We start from the raw sequence: 16,962 nt of genomic DNA, 5'->3' as shown, positions 1-16,962 counted from the left end.
AAATAGCAAGGAGCATAAGCTCTGGCAAGCAAAGTGTAATAGTAGGCATAGCAGGCCAGAATGACTTTGAAGTGCAACTAGCAAAAGACTCAGAAACTAACAGCAATTTTTTAAAAAAGTACATCAAAAGCAGGAAGCCTGCCAAACATCAGTGGACCCCTGGAAGATGAAGATGTTAAAGGAGTGCTCAGAGAAGATAAGGCCATTGCAGAGAAGCTAAATGAATTTTTTGCATCGGTTGTCACTGCAGAGGATGTGAGGGAGATTCCCACATCTGGTCTTATCGGTTGCAACTATATTAAAGAACAGAATGATCAGACACAGAGATGAACATGATTTGCTGGGGAATAGTCAACGTGGCTTTAGTAAAGGGAAATCATGCCTCACCAATTTTTTAGAATTTTTTGAGGGGATCAACAAGCAACAATCATGTGGACCAGGGTGGTCCACTGGATGGCGCGTCCATGACAGGTAGGACCCACAGCTGTGCGTCTCCTCACCCTGTGTGGTTTCTAACTGTGCGATCCGGAGGTGCTGTCAGTGCTGCAGATCCCTGCCTGGAATGACTCCAGTGCCAAGGTGCCCCTGGGAGACAGGAGAATGAGATCAGCCACTCTGAGCATCAGCCTGCCCACATTCTGACAGATTAACAGGTGCCTGAAAACCCTGCCTAGGCTGTAGGTCGCCCCGTGAAACTGCATGAACACAGCCAACTCCCATGGCTTTCTGGCCAACTCCTCATGTCCCCAGTTCACCTCCTTTCTGTACTTCAAAGCCCCATCCCTTCTGCTCGCCGTTCTCCTGAGAACGTAACCAGCGAGCACCTCCAATCCCTGCAGGCAGGATCTGCTCAGCTCCTGCTTTCTCCCTGCAGGGCAATGTCAGCAGCGCTCTGGTGACGGGTCAGACGTTTCAAAGCACAACCATTGGCCTCATTCCACTGTAATAAAACTTAGAGGGGGGGAGGAGTACTGAGGAATCGCAGAGCAACCATATGGCCTAGGGGAGAGACCACTCAACTGGGGCTATTCCTGGCTCTCTCTCCCACTGACCTGCTGGGTGATCTTGGGCAGGTCACTTCGCCCTTCTGTGCCTCAGCTTCCCCATCTGTAAAACAGAGAATGATATTGAGTTTGTTGAGCTTGACCAATAGAAAGTGCAGTGTAAAAGCTAGGTCTTTTGTAATAGCCTAGCCACAGTAGAGTATCAACTGTAACCCCACATGGGACCTACACCTGTGTAGCTGACCACTAACTCACACAACAAAACATTTCTTTCAGTGAAAAAAACAACACTAAGACATTTGCTGACAAAAATTGTCATTAATGCAGTGTTAAATTTGCCCAGAAGTATCACTTATCCTTCCAGAACATCTAGTTTAGAAAAACTGAAACCTCTGCAAAATGAAGGTTGAAGAGCCACATAACCTTAACTCTGCCCTCTTTGAGTGATGAGCTGGTAGGCCTAGAGTGCACACACTCGACAGCCACCTTTGCAGAAAGTGCATGTCCCTTGGAGAATAGGGCACAGGACAAGTGGAGCACAGAATCGAATGCCGCCTTGTTGCGAAGGTAGAACTCGTTCAGCACAACTCACCAATAACCAGAAGCTACCTACCCTTGTTCTATACTCAAATACTGAGCCTGCTCCCCAGAAACAACCCCACACTTGTTAAAAAGTTTACAACTCCTTTTATAGCTCTTCACTCTTAGTCATGGGTGTGATGTGTTGGGTCACAGAAACCCCCTTGGGACTGCCACCTGATGCGCTGGGACTACCTCTGAGCCCATTTTCCCTGTCAGGTTGGGACTTCAGTACCCTGCCTTGTTGTGCCAGACACGCTAGCCTGCTACAAACACAGACCCTGGTCTGAACCATGTCCCCCAAAAGTTTCAGGCTTAACTGAAAGCAGCTTAAGAAGTGCTCCTATCTGTAGCACCCAGATACGCAGTTCCCAAATAAACCCCAAATAAATTCATTTTACTCTGTATAAAGCTTATACATGGTAAACTCAGAAATTGTTCACCCTCTATAACACTGATGGAGAGAGATGCGCAGCTGTTTGCTCCCCCAGGATTTAATTACTTACTCTGGGTTAATTAATAAGTAAAAAGTGATTTTATTAAACATAAAAAGTAGGATTTAAGTGGTTCCAAGTAATAACAGACAGAACGAACTAAGTTACCAAGAAAAATAAAATAAAACACACAAGTCTAAGCCTAATACAGTAGGAAGCTAAATGCAGGTAAATCTCCCCCTCAGAGATGTTCCAATAAGCTTCTTTTACAGACTAGACTCCTTCCTAGTCTGGGTCCAGCAATCACCCACCCCCCGTAGTTAGTGGCCTTTGTTCCAGTTTCTTTCAGGCATCTCTTTGGGGTGGAGAGGCTATCTTCTGAGTCAGCTGAAGACAAAATGGAGGGGCTTTCAGGGCCTTTTATCTCCTCTCACTTGTGGAACATCACAGCCACAAGATGGGGTCTCTGGTCACCTGGGCAAGTCACATCTCTATGATTGATTCAGCTTTTTGCAGGCCGATGCCACTGTTTACTTATTAGTTTGAACATTCCCAGGAAAGCTCAGATGTGTTCATCAACAGATTCTTTGTTGCTGCCTAGGCCAGTGTGCTTTGTTCCTGTGAGGCTGGGCTGGGTTTGTCCCATGCATGCCCTGAGGAGGTGCGAACTGCCCCTCTGCTCTTGGAGAGTTTTCCCTGGGTCTGTTTTCAGCCATGAGGACACATTTTCAGCCTCATCACTATAGACATGAAATACAGCCTATAACATCACTGTAACAACAATTACTATAACATCACTATAACAACCATGCTCAGTGCATAATGAGCCTTCCAAAGACACCTGACATGACAAACTTTGCATGGGATCCCACACAATCATTTCATAAGGGTGTAGTGTGTTCCCATGAGGTACAGAACATCACAGACTGCAAACACCCAAGAAAGGGACCCAGAGCGCTGTCCCACTGGGGTCTGAACCAAGAGTCCAGCTCCCACAGTAAGGTCCATTTCCCTAGAGAAAAGATGGTGAGGGGTCTCCACTGTATCCTTCCTCTGACAAATGGTCCCTCAAGATGACAAGCACGGGTAGAGAGAAGGGGGTTCTCAGGGGCAGGGTTATCTCCTTAGCCAAATGCATTTAGTGCTTGTTAGTCTGTCTGAGGCCACATGGCCTCTCTAGACCCTCCTCCCCAGACATCTCCCTTCCCGGGACAGCTCACCCAGCTTAGGTGTAACTCACAACATGAGCTAACTCTGTGAATTTAGTGCAGCGTGTGCTGGGCTGCAGTGAGCAACAGCTGTGACCGCTTCCCTGACCTTCCCCAGCAGTGGCGGCTGACTGGGCCTGGGGATGGCCAGGGTGAGCCGAGAACCTGTCTCAGCTGCAGGGGCAGCTCTCGGGACCCTCTCTGACTCTCTGCTCCCAGCCCCTTGGGAGCTCACCCTCGGTTCCTTGGGCAAGAGGCAGGGGAAGAAAGGAAGCCGGAAGGGTCTGTGTAGCGAGGTGATGACTCACCCGGCGGCGCCTCCTGCTGGTCGTCCAGGGAATTAGCGTGCCAGCCTCCAGAGCACCCTCTGCAGGCCGGTGCCCCATCTCTCAAGGTTCTGCCCCCTGCAGTACCCCGCAGACTCACTGGGTCTCCCCTCCTCAGGGAACCCTCAACCCGCTATCCCCACCTCACCTCAGTCTTTGGTGACTGCCAGTCACCATCTAGCCCCTGCTCGCTGGGGCGGACTGCAGTGTAACTGCCACCCATCATCGGCAAGGGGGGGTTGAACCTGCTGCCTCTGCCTTCCCCAGTACCTTCTTGGTCTTTAACAAGGCCTGCAGCCTGGGGGTTTTCCAGGCCAGAACTCCCCAGCTCCTCTGGCCTTTCCCCAGCCCTGCTCCACTCTAGGCACTCGGCTCAGCTCCCAGCAGCCAGGCCCATCCCTCTCCACAACTAGAGAGAGACTGCCAAGCTCCAGCCTAGCAGCCCCTTTACAGGGCCAGATGCAGCCTGATTGGCGCCTGGCCCAGCTGCAGGTGCTTCCCCAGTCAGCCCAGGTTTACTGGTACCCGCCCCAGCCCTCTCCAGGGCTGTTTTTAACCCCTCTGGGCAGGAGCGGGGTGACCATCCCACTACAGTCTGTTAGAGCCACTGTAGCAGACAGGGTTTGTGTACTCCGAATGGCAGCTGGTCTAGCCGTCCTGGGCTGGAACGGGGTGAGAGGAGACTCATTCATGCTCCCCATCCACCACACACACACTTGAGGTGTGTGTAACATAGAATCATAGAATATCAGGGTTAGAAGGGACCCCAGGAGGTCATCTAGTGCAACCCCCTACTTAAAGCAGGACCAATCCCCACATTTGGGTTCATGGAGCAGAACAGCCAGTGCTGGCTGCCGTGAAGTCTTTTTGCTGGGGCTGGGAGCTCAGAGGAGGAACATGGCTCCACGAGCTGGCAGGCGAAGGAACCAGGCCCCACACTGAAGAATACTCTTCAGCTGCCCAACTCCCTTCCCTTCCCTTCCCTTCCCTTCCAAAGGAAACTGCTTGACGCAAGTTCAGCATCTCACTCATGGCCTTTCCCCCTGCCCCAGGGGCCTAGGCAAGGGACCATCTACCCCTGCAGGCTCCCTGTTCACAGGCTGTGACGTTGTGGTTCTGGCGGGACCCAACTGAGGTGCCAATTCAGGACCAATTGCTCAAACAGGGCAGTCACAGCCCAAGGCTGGGGTTTTTCCACCTCTAAGGCAAACCAAACCAGCCAGACAAAAAGGACTTCGGTTTTACCCCACTGGCTATCCACAAGTCACACAAGCAATTTCCTTAGACACACCAGTCTCCCAGTATCACCACCAGTGCCACCCGTCCTGGGATGAATGGTTATGAAAACCAACACCCCAGTAAAAGAAAAAGGTTCTCTCGATTATAAAATTGGATGGGTGGGGTTCTGTGGCCTGCCTTGTGCAGGAGGTCGGACTGGATGATCATATTGGTCCCTTCTGACCTATGAGTCTATGAGACTATGAGTCTATAAAGGACCAAGCCCCAGACCCAGGTCAATATACACATTAGATCTTACCCACAAATCACGCTGTTGTCAATCCTTTAGAATCTAAAATCTAAAGGTTTATTCATAAAGGGAAAAAGATAGAGATGAGAGCTAGAATTGGTTAAATGGAATCAATTACATACAGTAATGGCAAAGTTCTTAGTTCAGGCTTGTAGCAGTGATGGAGTAAACTGCAGGTTCAAATCAAGTCTCTGGAGAACATCCCCCGCTGGGATGGGTCATTCAGTCCTTTGTGCAGAGCTTCTGTTCGTAGCAAAGTCCCTCCGGAGGTAAGAAGCAGGATTGAAGACCAAATGGAGATAAGGCCTCCGCCTTATATAGGCTTTTCCAGGTGCAAGAACACTTCTTTGTTCTTACTGTGGAAAGTTACAGCAAAATGGAGTCTGCAGTCACATGGGCCAGTTTCTGCACACCCTGCTGAGTCACAGGGCGTAACTGCCTTCTCTCGATGGGACAATTGTGTAGGTGATAGTCCTTAATGGGCCATCAAGCAGGCTAAACAGAGCTGACACCAACTTGTCTGGGACCTTTCCCAGTAACACAACACAAGTTTGAAATACAGACAGCATACAGCCAATATTCATAACTTCAACTACCAAAATGATACAGACATACAGACAGCATAATCATAACCAGCAACCCATAACCTGGTCTTAGACACCTTATATGACCCCCTTTACCTAGGATTTGGTGCCGCTACAGGACCTTGGTTGCAACCCGTGTTCTATATGGTCCCAGTTTATATCAATAACGTCACACAGGCCACGGAGGGGGAAGGGCCCTCACTGAAGCTCACTCTGCTCTGTTGCTACCCTCTGCAGTTTCAGTGGCAAGCTTCCCTCACTTCTCCCCACAGCACCCGATTTGTGCATGTCACACTGTCTGGAGCGGCTCACGCCGGCATTCCTACCTCAGGGCAGGTTGTAAGATGCAGGGCAGAGACCCCGATCTGGTGAGATGCTCTACAGTTAGATTTCACCAAGCAGGTACCAAATGGGAACTTCTGGATCACTATGGAGTCTTACCAAGGAGTCACAGACAGCCCCCTTAGACTCCCCAGTCTATCTCACCACCCAACAAATGGCTAGTGACAAATGGTCACTTACACCAAACATCACGAATATTTCAAGTGTCAGGTTGAGGTCGTCACTGAATACATGACAATGGTCTGGTGTCCTCCCACAAGGTCTGGTGTCATGGCAAGAGTCCTGCCCCGCAGCCATGGTGACTGTAAATGTTCTTTTTCTGTTCTCTCCCAAAGTCTCTTTTTCATGGCCCTAAGCAGATGATGGATGGAATAATCCAGCCTCCCATTATTTTGTCCACCAATTAGACCTAACTTCAGAGACATCGAGTTTGGTTCCTTCATGTCCCATTTTCTGCTTCTCTTGTTTACCAGTCATAATCCTACCACTGAAGAGCTGTGGTATGTGTAGATTCTGTTTTGTTCCCTTTTCACACCTTTTCATATACTGTTTGATATGACAGCTCATTGTGTCACTGCATGAACAAGGAGTAATGGTCTCAAGTTGCAGTGGGGGAGGTTTAGGTTGGATATTAGAAAAGCTTTTTCACTAGGAGGGTGGTGAAGCACTGGAATGGGTTACCTAGGGAGGAGATGGAATCTCCTTCCTTAGAGGTTTCTAAGGTCAGGCTTGACAAAGCCCTGGCTGGGATGATTTAGTTGGGGATTGGTTCTGCTTTGAGCAGGGAGTTGGACTAGATGACCTCCTGAGGTCCCTTCCAACCCTGATATTCTATGATTCTATGAACCTTCACCCACTTCTCAACAGTTGATTTTACAATTCGGGTACATTTGTAGGCTCTGTTATCATAACAGTGCCCTGAACAGACAAAACTTCCCCATGTGCAAACACCGGATCAGTGTCTAAAACAAGGAAAACTGTGTTAAGGGGAAAGGAACAATAAATCCATCGTAAGTTCCTGCCAATACTAAGACACCCACTCCTCGGTACCTTGGTCAGTCCTTTTGTTTTCCCCTCCCATACACACTACTCACAGTTTGTTTGTAGGTAATGAAATAGCCAAATCCGGGAGTGCAGTGCATTCAGGTAGGTCTGTCTGCAGCCCCTCTGGGGAGAGATGCCTTGGATTCCTTAGCACTGCCTCTGCATTGTCCCTTGCCACAGTCTCAGATCCATTACAACTGTAGCAGGGCTGGACCAGGGCACCTTGCCACTGCCTCTGAAATACTCGATCCAACGCCTTACTGGAAGTCACTTAGCCCTGTAAAGATAAAAGAGCATTAGGATACTGGGATCCTTATCCCCTGATATTTACTCCTGATGTCCCGTGTCACCCTTTGCCTAGCACTTTGTTTCTGGTTCCACTGCCCGGCTGTGTCAGACTGAGGTTCTAGATGGGGCTGCTCCTCATTCAGGGCATGTTGGGTACAGTTGTGCGGCCCTTTCTCACACGCAATGTGGAGAACAACATTTCACCAGCTCTGCACTCAGAACTTCGCTGACTAGTATCCAAAGCAAACAGACTGTTCTCCCTGAGATGAGGGGTAACAAGTATACAAATAAGGTCTGGCTCCTTCTATCTCCTCCTGTCTCATCGCTAGCTGGCAGCAGAGAGTTCTTTCCCTGGAGCTCCCCTTAGGTAACCTCAGTTGTCGGGGTGTGTGTGTGTGTTTGTGTGTGCAGCTAGCCCAGCTCTCACTGAGCACAGGCCCTGCCGGCTGGCTTTAATGTCCACAGCATTGTGGTGACTGAGGCCAATCGAGGAATTGGCCTGGATCTTGTCGAGCCGTTTGTGGGAAAATTAAATCCACTCGAGTGGGTCTTTGGGACCTTCCAGAACCCAGAGGGAGCACAGGTGAGAATGGGATGAGGTGAGACAGAACAAACTGTGCATCCTGGAGGAATCTGAGCAAGGAGCTGATGTAACTGCAGTGAGCAGCTGCCTGAGCAGGAGAGGATCTCAGACACTGATGACCAGCCTTTGGTTTTGTAGATACACTCATGACAACTTTCATCTAGTAGCTGAAGCAGGACAACTGTGAAGTTGTGGCTGTGTGCACTGTATTTGCAGGGCTAACCCCACACATAGTTACCAAGGGGTTCAGGCTGCATCTTTCTAACTTATACATGATTGCAGTATAGACCTGCGACATACCGGGACACAATCCAGACCAATGTGGGGCTTGCCACCCCTGTTCTGCAACCTTGAGTGCCTCACAATGCCCTGCTGTGGTATCTCCCACCGGGGCTGCTCACAAACAGCCTTCGAAGATGCAAGCCACATCCTGAGGGTCTGTGTGTAACTGCACCTACCTGCTACACTCTGGCTCTCACCAGCCTGGGTTATACAGCAGGGTGACCCCTTCATGCCCCCAGGCCCAGATCTTCCCCCAGAAATGTATGTGCTATACTGCCCAGCCCTCTCCTGGACACTGCAGATATCTTGTCTGGTATTTCTTTAAGGGAATAATATGCTATTTTATTACCTTAAATAGTTATGCAAACACACCAATTTAAACACACTGAATTAGATAAACCAGTAAAACAAGTATATTTGAAGTGAGTTCAAGCAGTAATGCATGAAAGAGCTGTTTGCCAACTTCTGTGTCGGCGGGGCAGTGGGGTTTGGATTTGGAACATGTATAAATAACACCATACAGGGGACTCTAGCACCTTCACATACAATGTTGCCACATAAATTTTACCAGGACAATACTGACCAGCAAAGTAAGAGTTTTCTAATGATACCTTACAAAGCATCCTTTTGTACAGAGGTTATTACCATGGTGTGTAGGGTGTGAATAAAGGGGTATGTTTTGTCACAAGACCTTCCCCGGATCGCTTACCTCAGGAGACTAAAAATCATGACAAACTCCCAAAGTCAGAAGATTTTAATGTAAGGAAATCCAATCATTTTTTGCCCGTTTTTTACTTTAACTCCCCCCTATGCTGTTTGTGTGTGTGTGTGTGTGTGTGTGTGTGTGTGTGTGTGTGTGTGTGTGTGTGTGTGAGACAGAGAGAGAGAGAGAGAGAATTTCAGGTTGAACCATCAGCCTTTAGTGCACACAGAAATGTAGCAACTCCCTGGTTGCACAGCTGCGGACTTCACTTACCTTCTCCCCCCTCAGACAGGGGAACCGCCCTCCATTTCCTTTTGCTGTCTTCACCCAGCAGCAACAACTCTGTGCCTGGGACCCAGTGGCACTACTTCCCTGGCTCTCTCTCCCCCTTTTCTCCTGCTGCCCCAGCCCTCTCTCAGCTCTGGTGCCATGCATTAGAGTTGCCCGCTGTCTGGTTTTTGACCAGAACACCTGGGTTGCTGCTAAAAGTCTGGCTGGCCACAGTGCCAGCAGGGCAGGTGGGTTCTGTGCCCGGCTCCTCGGAAGTGGCCGGCGAGTCTTTCCAGCTCCAAGGCAGAGAGGTGGCCAGAACTCTGCAAGCTGTCCCAGCCTGCAGACGCCACCCTGAGCACCAGCTCCACAGAGCCGATTGGCTGGGAATGCTGCCAATAAGAGCTGCAGGGGCCACCTGTGTATGGGGACAGAGTGCAAAGCCCCATGGCTGCTCCTCTGCCTAGGACCTGGAGAGACATGCTGGCCACTTCCAATAGCCTCCTGAGGTGAGCACTGTCCGGAGCTTGCATCCAAAACCCCATCCACACCCCAACCCTCTGCCCCAGCCCTGAACCCCCTCCCACACCCAAACTCCTTTCTGGAGCACACACCCCTTCCCATACTCACATCCCCTGCTCCCTGTCCCAGCCCTGAGACTCCACCCTTATTCCAAACCACTCGGCCCCAGCCTGGAACCACCTCCGCACCCCAGATCCCTCATCCCTGGCCCCACCCCAGAGCCTGCACTCCCAGGAGGAGCCCTCACCCCTTCCCACACCCCAACTCCCTGACCCAGCCCCCTCTCACATTCTGAACCCCTTGGTCCCACTGCCTAGCCCAGAGTGCCCTCCTGCACCCCAAACCCCTCATCCCTGGCCCCACCTCAGAGCCCCCAGCCGAAGTCCTAACCCCTCTTCAGCATTATTAAATTATAGAACATTGCCATCACAGCCAGGTTTATCACCTGCACAGATGTAACTTAACAGAAAATTTAGAAAGAGGTTACCAATATTTTTTTCAAGAAGGATATAAGGAAAAGAATAAGTATTAATATCAATCGAGTATGTATCAATATTATTGTGACAGAGAATTGCATAAACTACCTTCTTTGAAACTAAATATTACAGTACGTATCTATAATGGCCTAAATGGGGCTCAGAAGCTCACTGTAACGAGAGAGGTAACGCCTCAATCTTATAATATCATGACTAATAGTGGTCAAGTGCAGAGACAAAATCTTCTGCAATTGCTACCTGAAAGACTTGACTCCTCTGAAAGAAGAAATGATATAGCACAGCACCCAGAGCAGCAAGAAATGGAGAATGACATGATTCTTTCAACAACACAGCAAATTTAGAAGTCAGATTAGTAGTTGGAGCAAAGGAGGCCTCTTACAGGACTCAGGGAAAGCTGTTAAGATAATTCTCTCTCCCCTGCCACCTTAATCATACAATATCAGGATTGGAAGGGACCTCACTCAGGAGATCATCTAGTCCAACCCCCTGCTTTGCAGAGCCAATCCCCAGACAGATTTTGGCCCCATCTCCCTAAGTGGCCCCCTCGAGGACTGAACTCACAATCCTGGGTTTAGCAGGCCAATGCTCAAACCACTGAGCTATCCCTCCCCCTGTTGCTATGAGCATTAACAGAAAGGAGAAGTGGGGTTCCTGAGGCTGGAGAAGCATGAATAGAATCTCCAGGGGGTGGGAGCTGACAGCGGGAGGAGGCTGTTGGTTTGAGGTTAGACTGAAAGAGAGAGGGGAGTTACCTACATATCCAATAAAGACTGTTAAGTTTCAATGAATAATTATTGAGCCTGGTGGATTACTTGGATATAAAACATTCCCCCCTGCACTTGCCTCAGCCTCCTTCCTACCCCCCACATCTCCTACACCCCTCAGCCTCCCTCCTGCCATCCACATGACCCCTGACCTGCATTTCCCTGCACCCCCAATCCTGCTTCCTGCTCCCTCAGTGCCCTGCGCCTCTGCTGCTCCTCACAGTCCTTGGGTCCTGACCACCCCTCTGGGGCATTTTGCCTCTGGGCTTCAGCCTCATTGAAAACTGTGGAAGGTGGTAGCCACCATTACTGGGGGTAGCCTCCCTCCCACAGGCAGATGGCCTGGGGCTGGCGGTGTGACATTACTGTCTGTATGGTTTTATAAAAATATGCTAATGAGTGAATATAATGTAACTGGAATATGCTTCATGCAAAAGGTCTCTTGTAAGGTATCATTACAAAGCTTATAATCTACTGAGTGTCGTCATCCTGTTTGTATAAACGTAGCACTCTTGTATCTGAAACTAGAAATCTGAAATATAACTCTGGGGGCCTATTGCAATTATGCAAAGTGTGGGCCATTAATGGTGGTTTGGAATCTTGAAGGCTCCCATTAACCAGGACAATTGTCTGCAGATGGGTGTGTTTTTCCTGTAAGTCTTCCTGTATATGCGTGTGCTGGCAAGTGGGCAATGAAGTCTTGCAGTGACATGTGATCATGTCACCTGAACTGGAATCCATCTTTACCCTGGTGTCTTTCCATTGAGAGGGAGGGGTGGGAACCCAGAGAGCGACAAAGGATTCCCGCCTTATGCGAAAGAGATGTAAAGGGGTGGAACAGAACAAAGCTGGAGGAGCCATCCTGAAGAATCGCCTAGCCACCACCTGAGCTGGAACAAGAGCTGTACCAGGGGAAAGAATTGTGCCCAGGCCTGGGAGGTGTCCAGTCTGAGGAAAAAACTTACTGAAGCAGCTCTGAGGGTGAGATTATCTGTATTCAGTTTGATTAGACATAGATGTGCGCATTTTATTTTATTTTGCTTAGTGACTTTGTTCTGTCTGTTACTACTTGGAACCACTTAAATCCTACTTTCTGTCTTTAATAAAATCACTTTTTACTTATTACTTAACTCAGAGTATGTATGTATTAATGCCAGGAGTGAGCAAACAGCTGTGCATATCTCTCTATCAGTATTATAGAGGGCGAAGAATTTATGTGTTTACCCTGCATAAGCTTTATACACTTCTGTTAGCTGCTTTCATCTTGCATCTTTGGGGCAAGTAATTCAGACCCTGGGTCTTTGTTGGAGCAGACGGGCATGTCTGGCTCAGCAAGACAGTGCTGGGGTCCTGAGCTGGCAGGGAAAGCAGGAGCAGAGGTAGTCTTGGCACACTGGGTGGCAGCTCCCAAGGGAGGTTCTGTGATCCAACCCATAACAGGCAGATCCATCAATAATCATTAACTTTATTCTCTTTCAGGAATTACAGAACTTGATGTCCAGGCATCCAGAGCTGGTGATCGTTGTGCTAGGTGAGTGCCCTGCCCTGGGCCCGGAGCTGAGGCTCCCTTGCTCCGTGTCCCTTTGTTCCCCATTCCCTGTCCCCCTCCATAGCCCCGTTCCCTGCCCTCCAGATCTCAGTGGGGAGAACAGGACCAGAGTCAATAATTACTCGGAGTCCATTGACTCCTTACCCAGCCCCAGAGAAGGCGGATGTGAGTGGGGAGCCCTGCAGGGGTCGGAGAGCCCTGGGTGGGCTGGGAAGGCCCCAGGGTCACTATGTGCCAGGCCCCCCATGTGACAATCACACCTGGGCAGCTCTGTCATGCAATCCCATCTCTGGGATGGTACCTCAGGCATCCAGCAGAGCTGCAGCAAGGGAGCTGTCAGTTGCCACTAGAGAGAGCTGTGTAACCTCCTGAGCCAGCAGCCTGGCACCGCCTCTGCCTTCACATCAGGACCAGGAAGAAGCAGCCAGGAGGCAGGGGTGGCTGGAAAAGGCGGCAGCTGCAGTGCAAGGGGAAGGTCCCAGGATGGGACCCTGCAACCAGCTGCTCCAGGCTCCCCCAGCGCTTATGCCTTTGCACCCACACTGCAACCCCAATACCCCTCTACACCCCAGGGTTCCCCGCTCCCTCAGGGAGCCCCAGCACCCACCTTCGGGACTGCCACTCACAGAGATCACAACCCATCAGACAGACCCACCCCCAGTCAAGAGTTTGGCCCCTAAATCCTGAGACATTAAACAACAAATCTGGTTTTTTAGCCTCTTTTTTCATTTTTCAGCTGCACCCAACTCCTCTGCCAGTGTGTGTGAGGGGAATCCCATCTGGAAGAGTCAATCTCTCATGCACCTCTCTCCCTGGTTGCTCACCCTTAAGAGGGAGGAACTGCCATCCAATCCCTATCCCTATGTAAACTCTCCCCTCCTAGTGACCCACCGAACCCCGATGGCCCCTCTGCCCATGGGGTATGAAATAGAGCAGGAATATGAACATCCAGGAAACACAGAGTAGCCTCCCTGTGTATCGAATTTGCCAAATAGGTTTCAATAAAAGTTGTCAGTGTAGTTAGCCGGGACTGAGTTTTTATTTCAATTATCCTTCCCTGCTGCCAACTCCCCACAACGCCACTTCCCTGGGCCCAGCAGCAGCTTCCCCCCAATTGCCACCCCCACCTCTCACCATGGTGGTAAGAAGCCCCTGACCCCTGGGAGAGGGGTGTGCTATGGGGTGTCATGAGGGAGAAGGAATCATGCACCTGCTCTGTCTCTATAGAAGCAACTGACCCAGTCAGCATCAAGGCGACAGCAACCAGAGTTGAGGAGCATGTGAAAGGGTCAGGGCTGAATCTGTTGATAAACAACGCTGGGGTGATAAAGGTGAACACGCTAGAGTCTGAGACGCTGGAGAACATGTCCCTGGTGTACGCAACCAATGTGACGGGGCCCCTGCTGACAGGGCCAGATTTAGGAAATGCAGGCCCAAATTTGAACATTTTCAGCGGGGCCCCGGCAGGGATGACTAAAAAAAAAAAAACGTACAAAAAAGCCTTTCATTTCTTAGCAACCGGTTCCCTATAAAAAGTTCTGATTTAAGGGATGTGCCACAGTATGTATTTTTTGTAGCAATAGGGTAACCATACGTCTGTATTTTCCTCCATGATGGTGATTTAAGAACCAAAAAGCCTGACGTCCGGGAAAATACATTGTATGTTAACCCTACCCCAAAGTTCTTTTTTAAAAAGATGGGCCTGAACTAGAACTGAACTCCGTTTCACATGTGTGGGGCCCCGCCACTCCCTGGGGGTGTGCTAAGGTGACCAGATATCCCAATTTTATAGGGACAGTGCCAATTTTTGGGTCTTTTTCTTATATAGATCCCATTACTCCCCACCCCCTGTCCCGGTTTTTCACACTTGCTGTCTGATCACCATAGGGTGTGCACAGGTGTGGGTCCCAGCTGCTCCCTGCCCCCCTTCATTGAAGCAGGTGTGCAGGGTTACTGCCCTGGGAACTGCAGGGCAGCAGTGGACATGGGGCTGGCTGGAGGCAGGGCAGGGGCTGACTGGAGGTAGGGTCTGGCTGCAGGAAGGGCAGGGGGCGCAGGGCTGGTGCGGGAATGGCATGGGATGCGGCAGAGGCTGGCTGGAGATGGGCTGGCTGAGGGCAGGGGGTGCGGGGCTGGCTGGAGACAGGGGTGTGTGGGGAGGGCTGGCTGACTTCAGGCAGGGCCATAGGGGGGTGCGGCAGGGGCTGGCAGGGCTGGAGACAGAGGAGTGTGGGTCTGGCTGTCCTCAGGCAGGGAGGTGCGGGAGGGGGTGGCTGGAGACAGGGCAGGGGGTGCAGGGCTGGTGTGGGCAGGGCAGGGGGTGCAGGGCTGGTGCGGGAATGGAAGGGAGAGGGGCAGGGGCTGGCTGGAGACAGGCTGGCTGCGGGCAGGGGGTGCGGGGCTGGCTGGAGACAGGGCAGGGGTTGTGGGGCTGGCTGGAGACAGGGGCTGGTGCAGGCAGGGCGGGGGGTGCAGCAGGGGCTGGCTGCGGGCAGAGGGTGCAGGTATAGGGGGTACAGCCCACCCTGTATGGTGAGTGCCCCCTCCTTCTCCCTCCGCCACCATGGTAGCAGCAGCAGCCCGGGACTCAGGGGCTATTTAAAGGGCCCAGGGCTCCCCTGCTTCTACTGCCCCGGCCCTTTAAATAGCCGAGGGAGCCCTGGGCAAGCAGTGCGGCTTCAGCGGCTATTTAAAGGACTGGGGTGGCAGAGGCAGCTGAAGCCGTGGCCCTTTAAATAGCCCCGGGAGCCCCCCGCTACCCCAGGGCTCCCTTGGCTATTTAAAGGGCCCGGGGCTCCTCTGCTTCTACTGCCCTCGCCCTGGGAGGGAGCCCTGGGGAAGCAGTCAGGCTCCAGTGGCTATTTAAAGGGCTGGGGCGGTAGAAGCAATGGGAGCCCCAGACTTTTTAAATAGCCCCCAGAGCCCTGCAGCCCTACCGAATACAGAGGATTTCTCCAGCACCTTGTGCTGAGCGATTCCTGAACCCCACACCGGGAACTGAGTTTTCTAATCAGCCTCCAGCACTAGGGTTGCCAAATTTCTAGTCACACAAAAGCGAACACCTCTGCACCCCCCGACTCAGGGGCCCTGCCCCTGCTCGCTCTATCCCCCCTCCCTCTGTCGCTCGCTGTTCACCCCCCCCCACACACACACTCACTTTCACCCGGCTGGGGCAGGGAGTTGGGTGCAGAAGGGGGTGAGGACTCCAGCTGGGGGTGAGGGCACTGGGACGGGGCCAGGGATGCGGGGTTTGGGGAGCAGAAGGGGGCTCCAGGCTGGGGTAGAGGGTTGGGGGGTGCAGGCTCTGAGAGGGAGTTTGGGTGCAGGAGGGAACTCTGGGGAGAGGCAGGGGTTTGGGGTATGGGAGGGGGTTTGGGGTCCTGGCGGCGCTTACCACAGCTCTCCAGAAGCAGCAGCCAGATCTCTGCAGTGCCTAGGCGGCCAATGAGACTCCGCGTGCTGCCCTAGCACCTGCAGGCGCTGCCTTTGCAGCTCCCATTGGTCGCGGATCCAGGCCAATGGGAGCTGCAGAGCCAGCAATAAGGTGGAGGCAGTGCACAGCGCCTCCCTGGCCGCCCATGTGCCTAGGGGCCACAGGATCATGGCAGCTGCTTCCAGGAGCCGTGCGGTACCAGGGCAGGGCAGGAGCCCTCCGGATCCCCACTGTGCTGCCAACTGGACTTTTAATAGCCCAGTCAGCAGTGCCAGCCGGAGCCGCCAGGGTCCCTTTTCAACCGGACGTTCCGGCCACCCAGTCTTCATCCCAGTTTCAGCTGGGCACAGCCCTACCTCCCTGAGAAACTGTCTTTCTGCTTCCCAGCACCTCCTTGCATCCCAGCAGGTCTCGTTCTCCTCCCCTCCCCTCCAGTAGCCCCATTCCCAGCACTCAGAGACGGGGATACATACCTCGAACTCCTGGGTGCCAGCGATGGAGCGACAGACTGCGGGGTCACTGCAGGAGCACACGCCGCAGCTGGGCCCAGCCACAGGAGGAGCGTGAGAAGAAGAGGGCCAGCAGCAGCAGGAGAGGCGTGTGCCACGACCTCTTGGCAGCCACCTGCAGTGAGCCCTCATGAGTCGTGCTAGTTCCTCCCCTGGCCTGTCCCGGCCAATGGGAGCTGCGCCTGTGGGCAGGGGCAGCACGCGGAGCCCCTTGGCCACCCATAAGCCTAATAGCTGGACAGGCTATCTGCTTCCCAGGAGCCATGAGGCACAGAGGCTAGCAGAGAGCCTGCCCGCCCCGCTGCGTGGCACCACCAACCAGGCGTTCATCAGCCCGGTCAGTACAGCCAGCAGGATCCCTTTTTGACCCGGCGTTCCACTTGAAAATGGGACACCTGGCAACCCTATCCAGCACCTTTATCACTAGCGGCCTGGCATATGCTGGGGACTTTCAGGTTTTTAATTGTATTTGTTGTATTCTTTCAAGGGCAAAAATGTAGACTTGTAGACTCT

This window comes from Gopherus evgoodei, chromosome 12 (genome assembly GCF_007399415.2).
Source record: "Gopherus evgoodei ecotype Sinaloan lineage chromosome 12, rGopEvg1_v1.p, whole genome shotgun sequence".
Taxonomy (NCBI): domain Eukaryota; kingdom Metazoa; phylum Chordata; order Testudines; family Testudinidae; genus Gopherus; species Gopherus evgoodei.
This window is presented reverse-complemented; position numbering follows the sequence as displayed.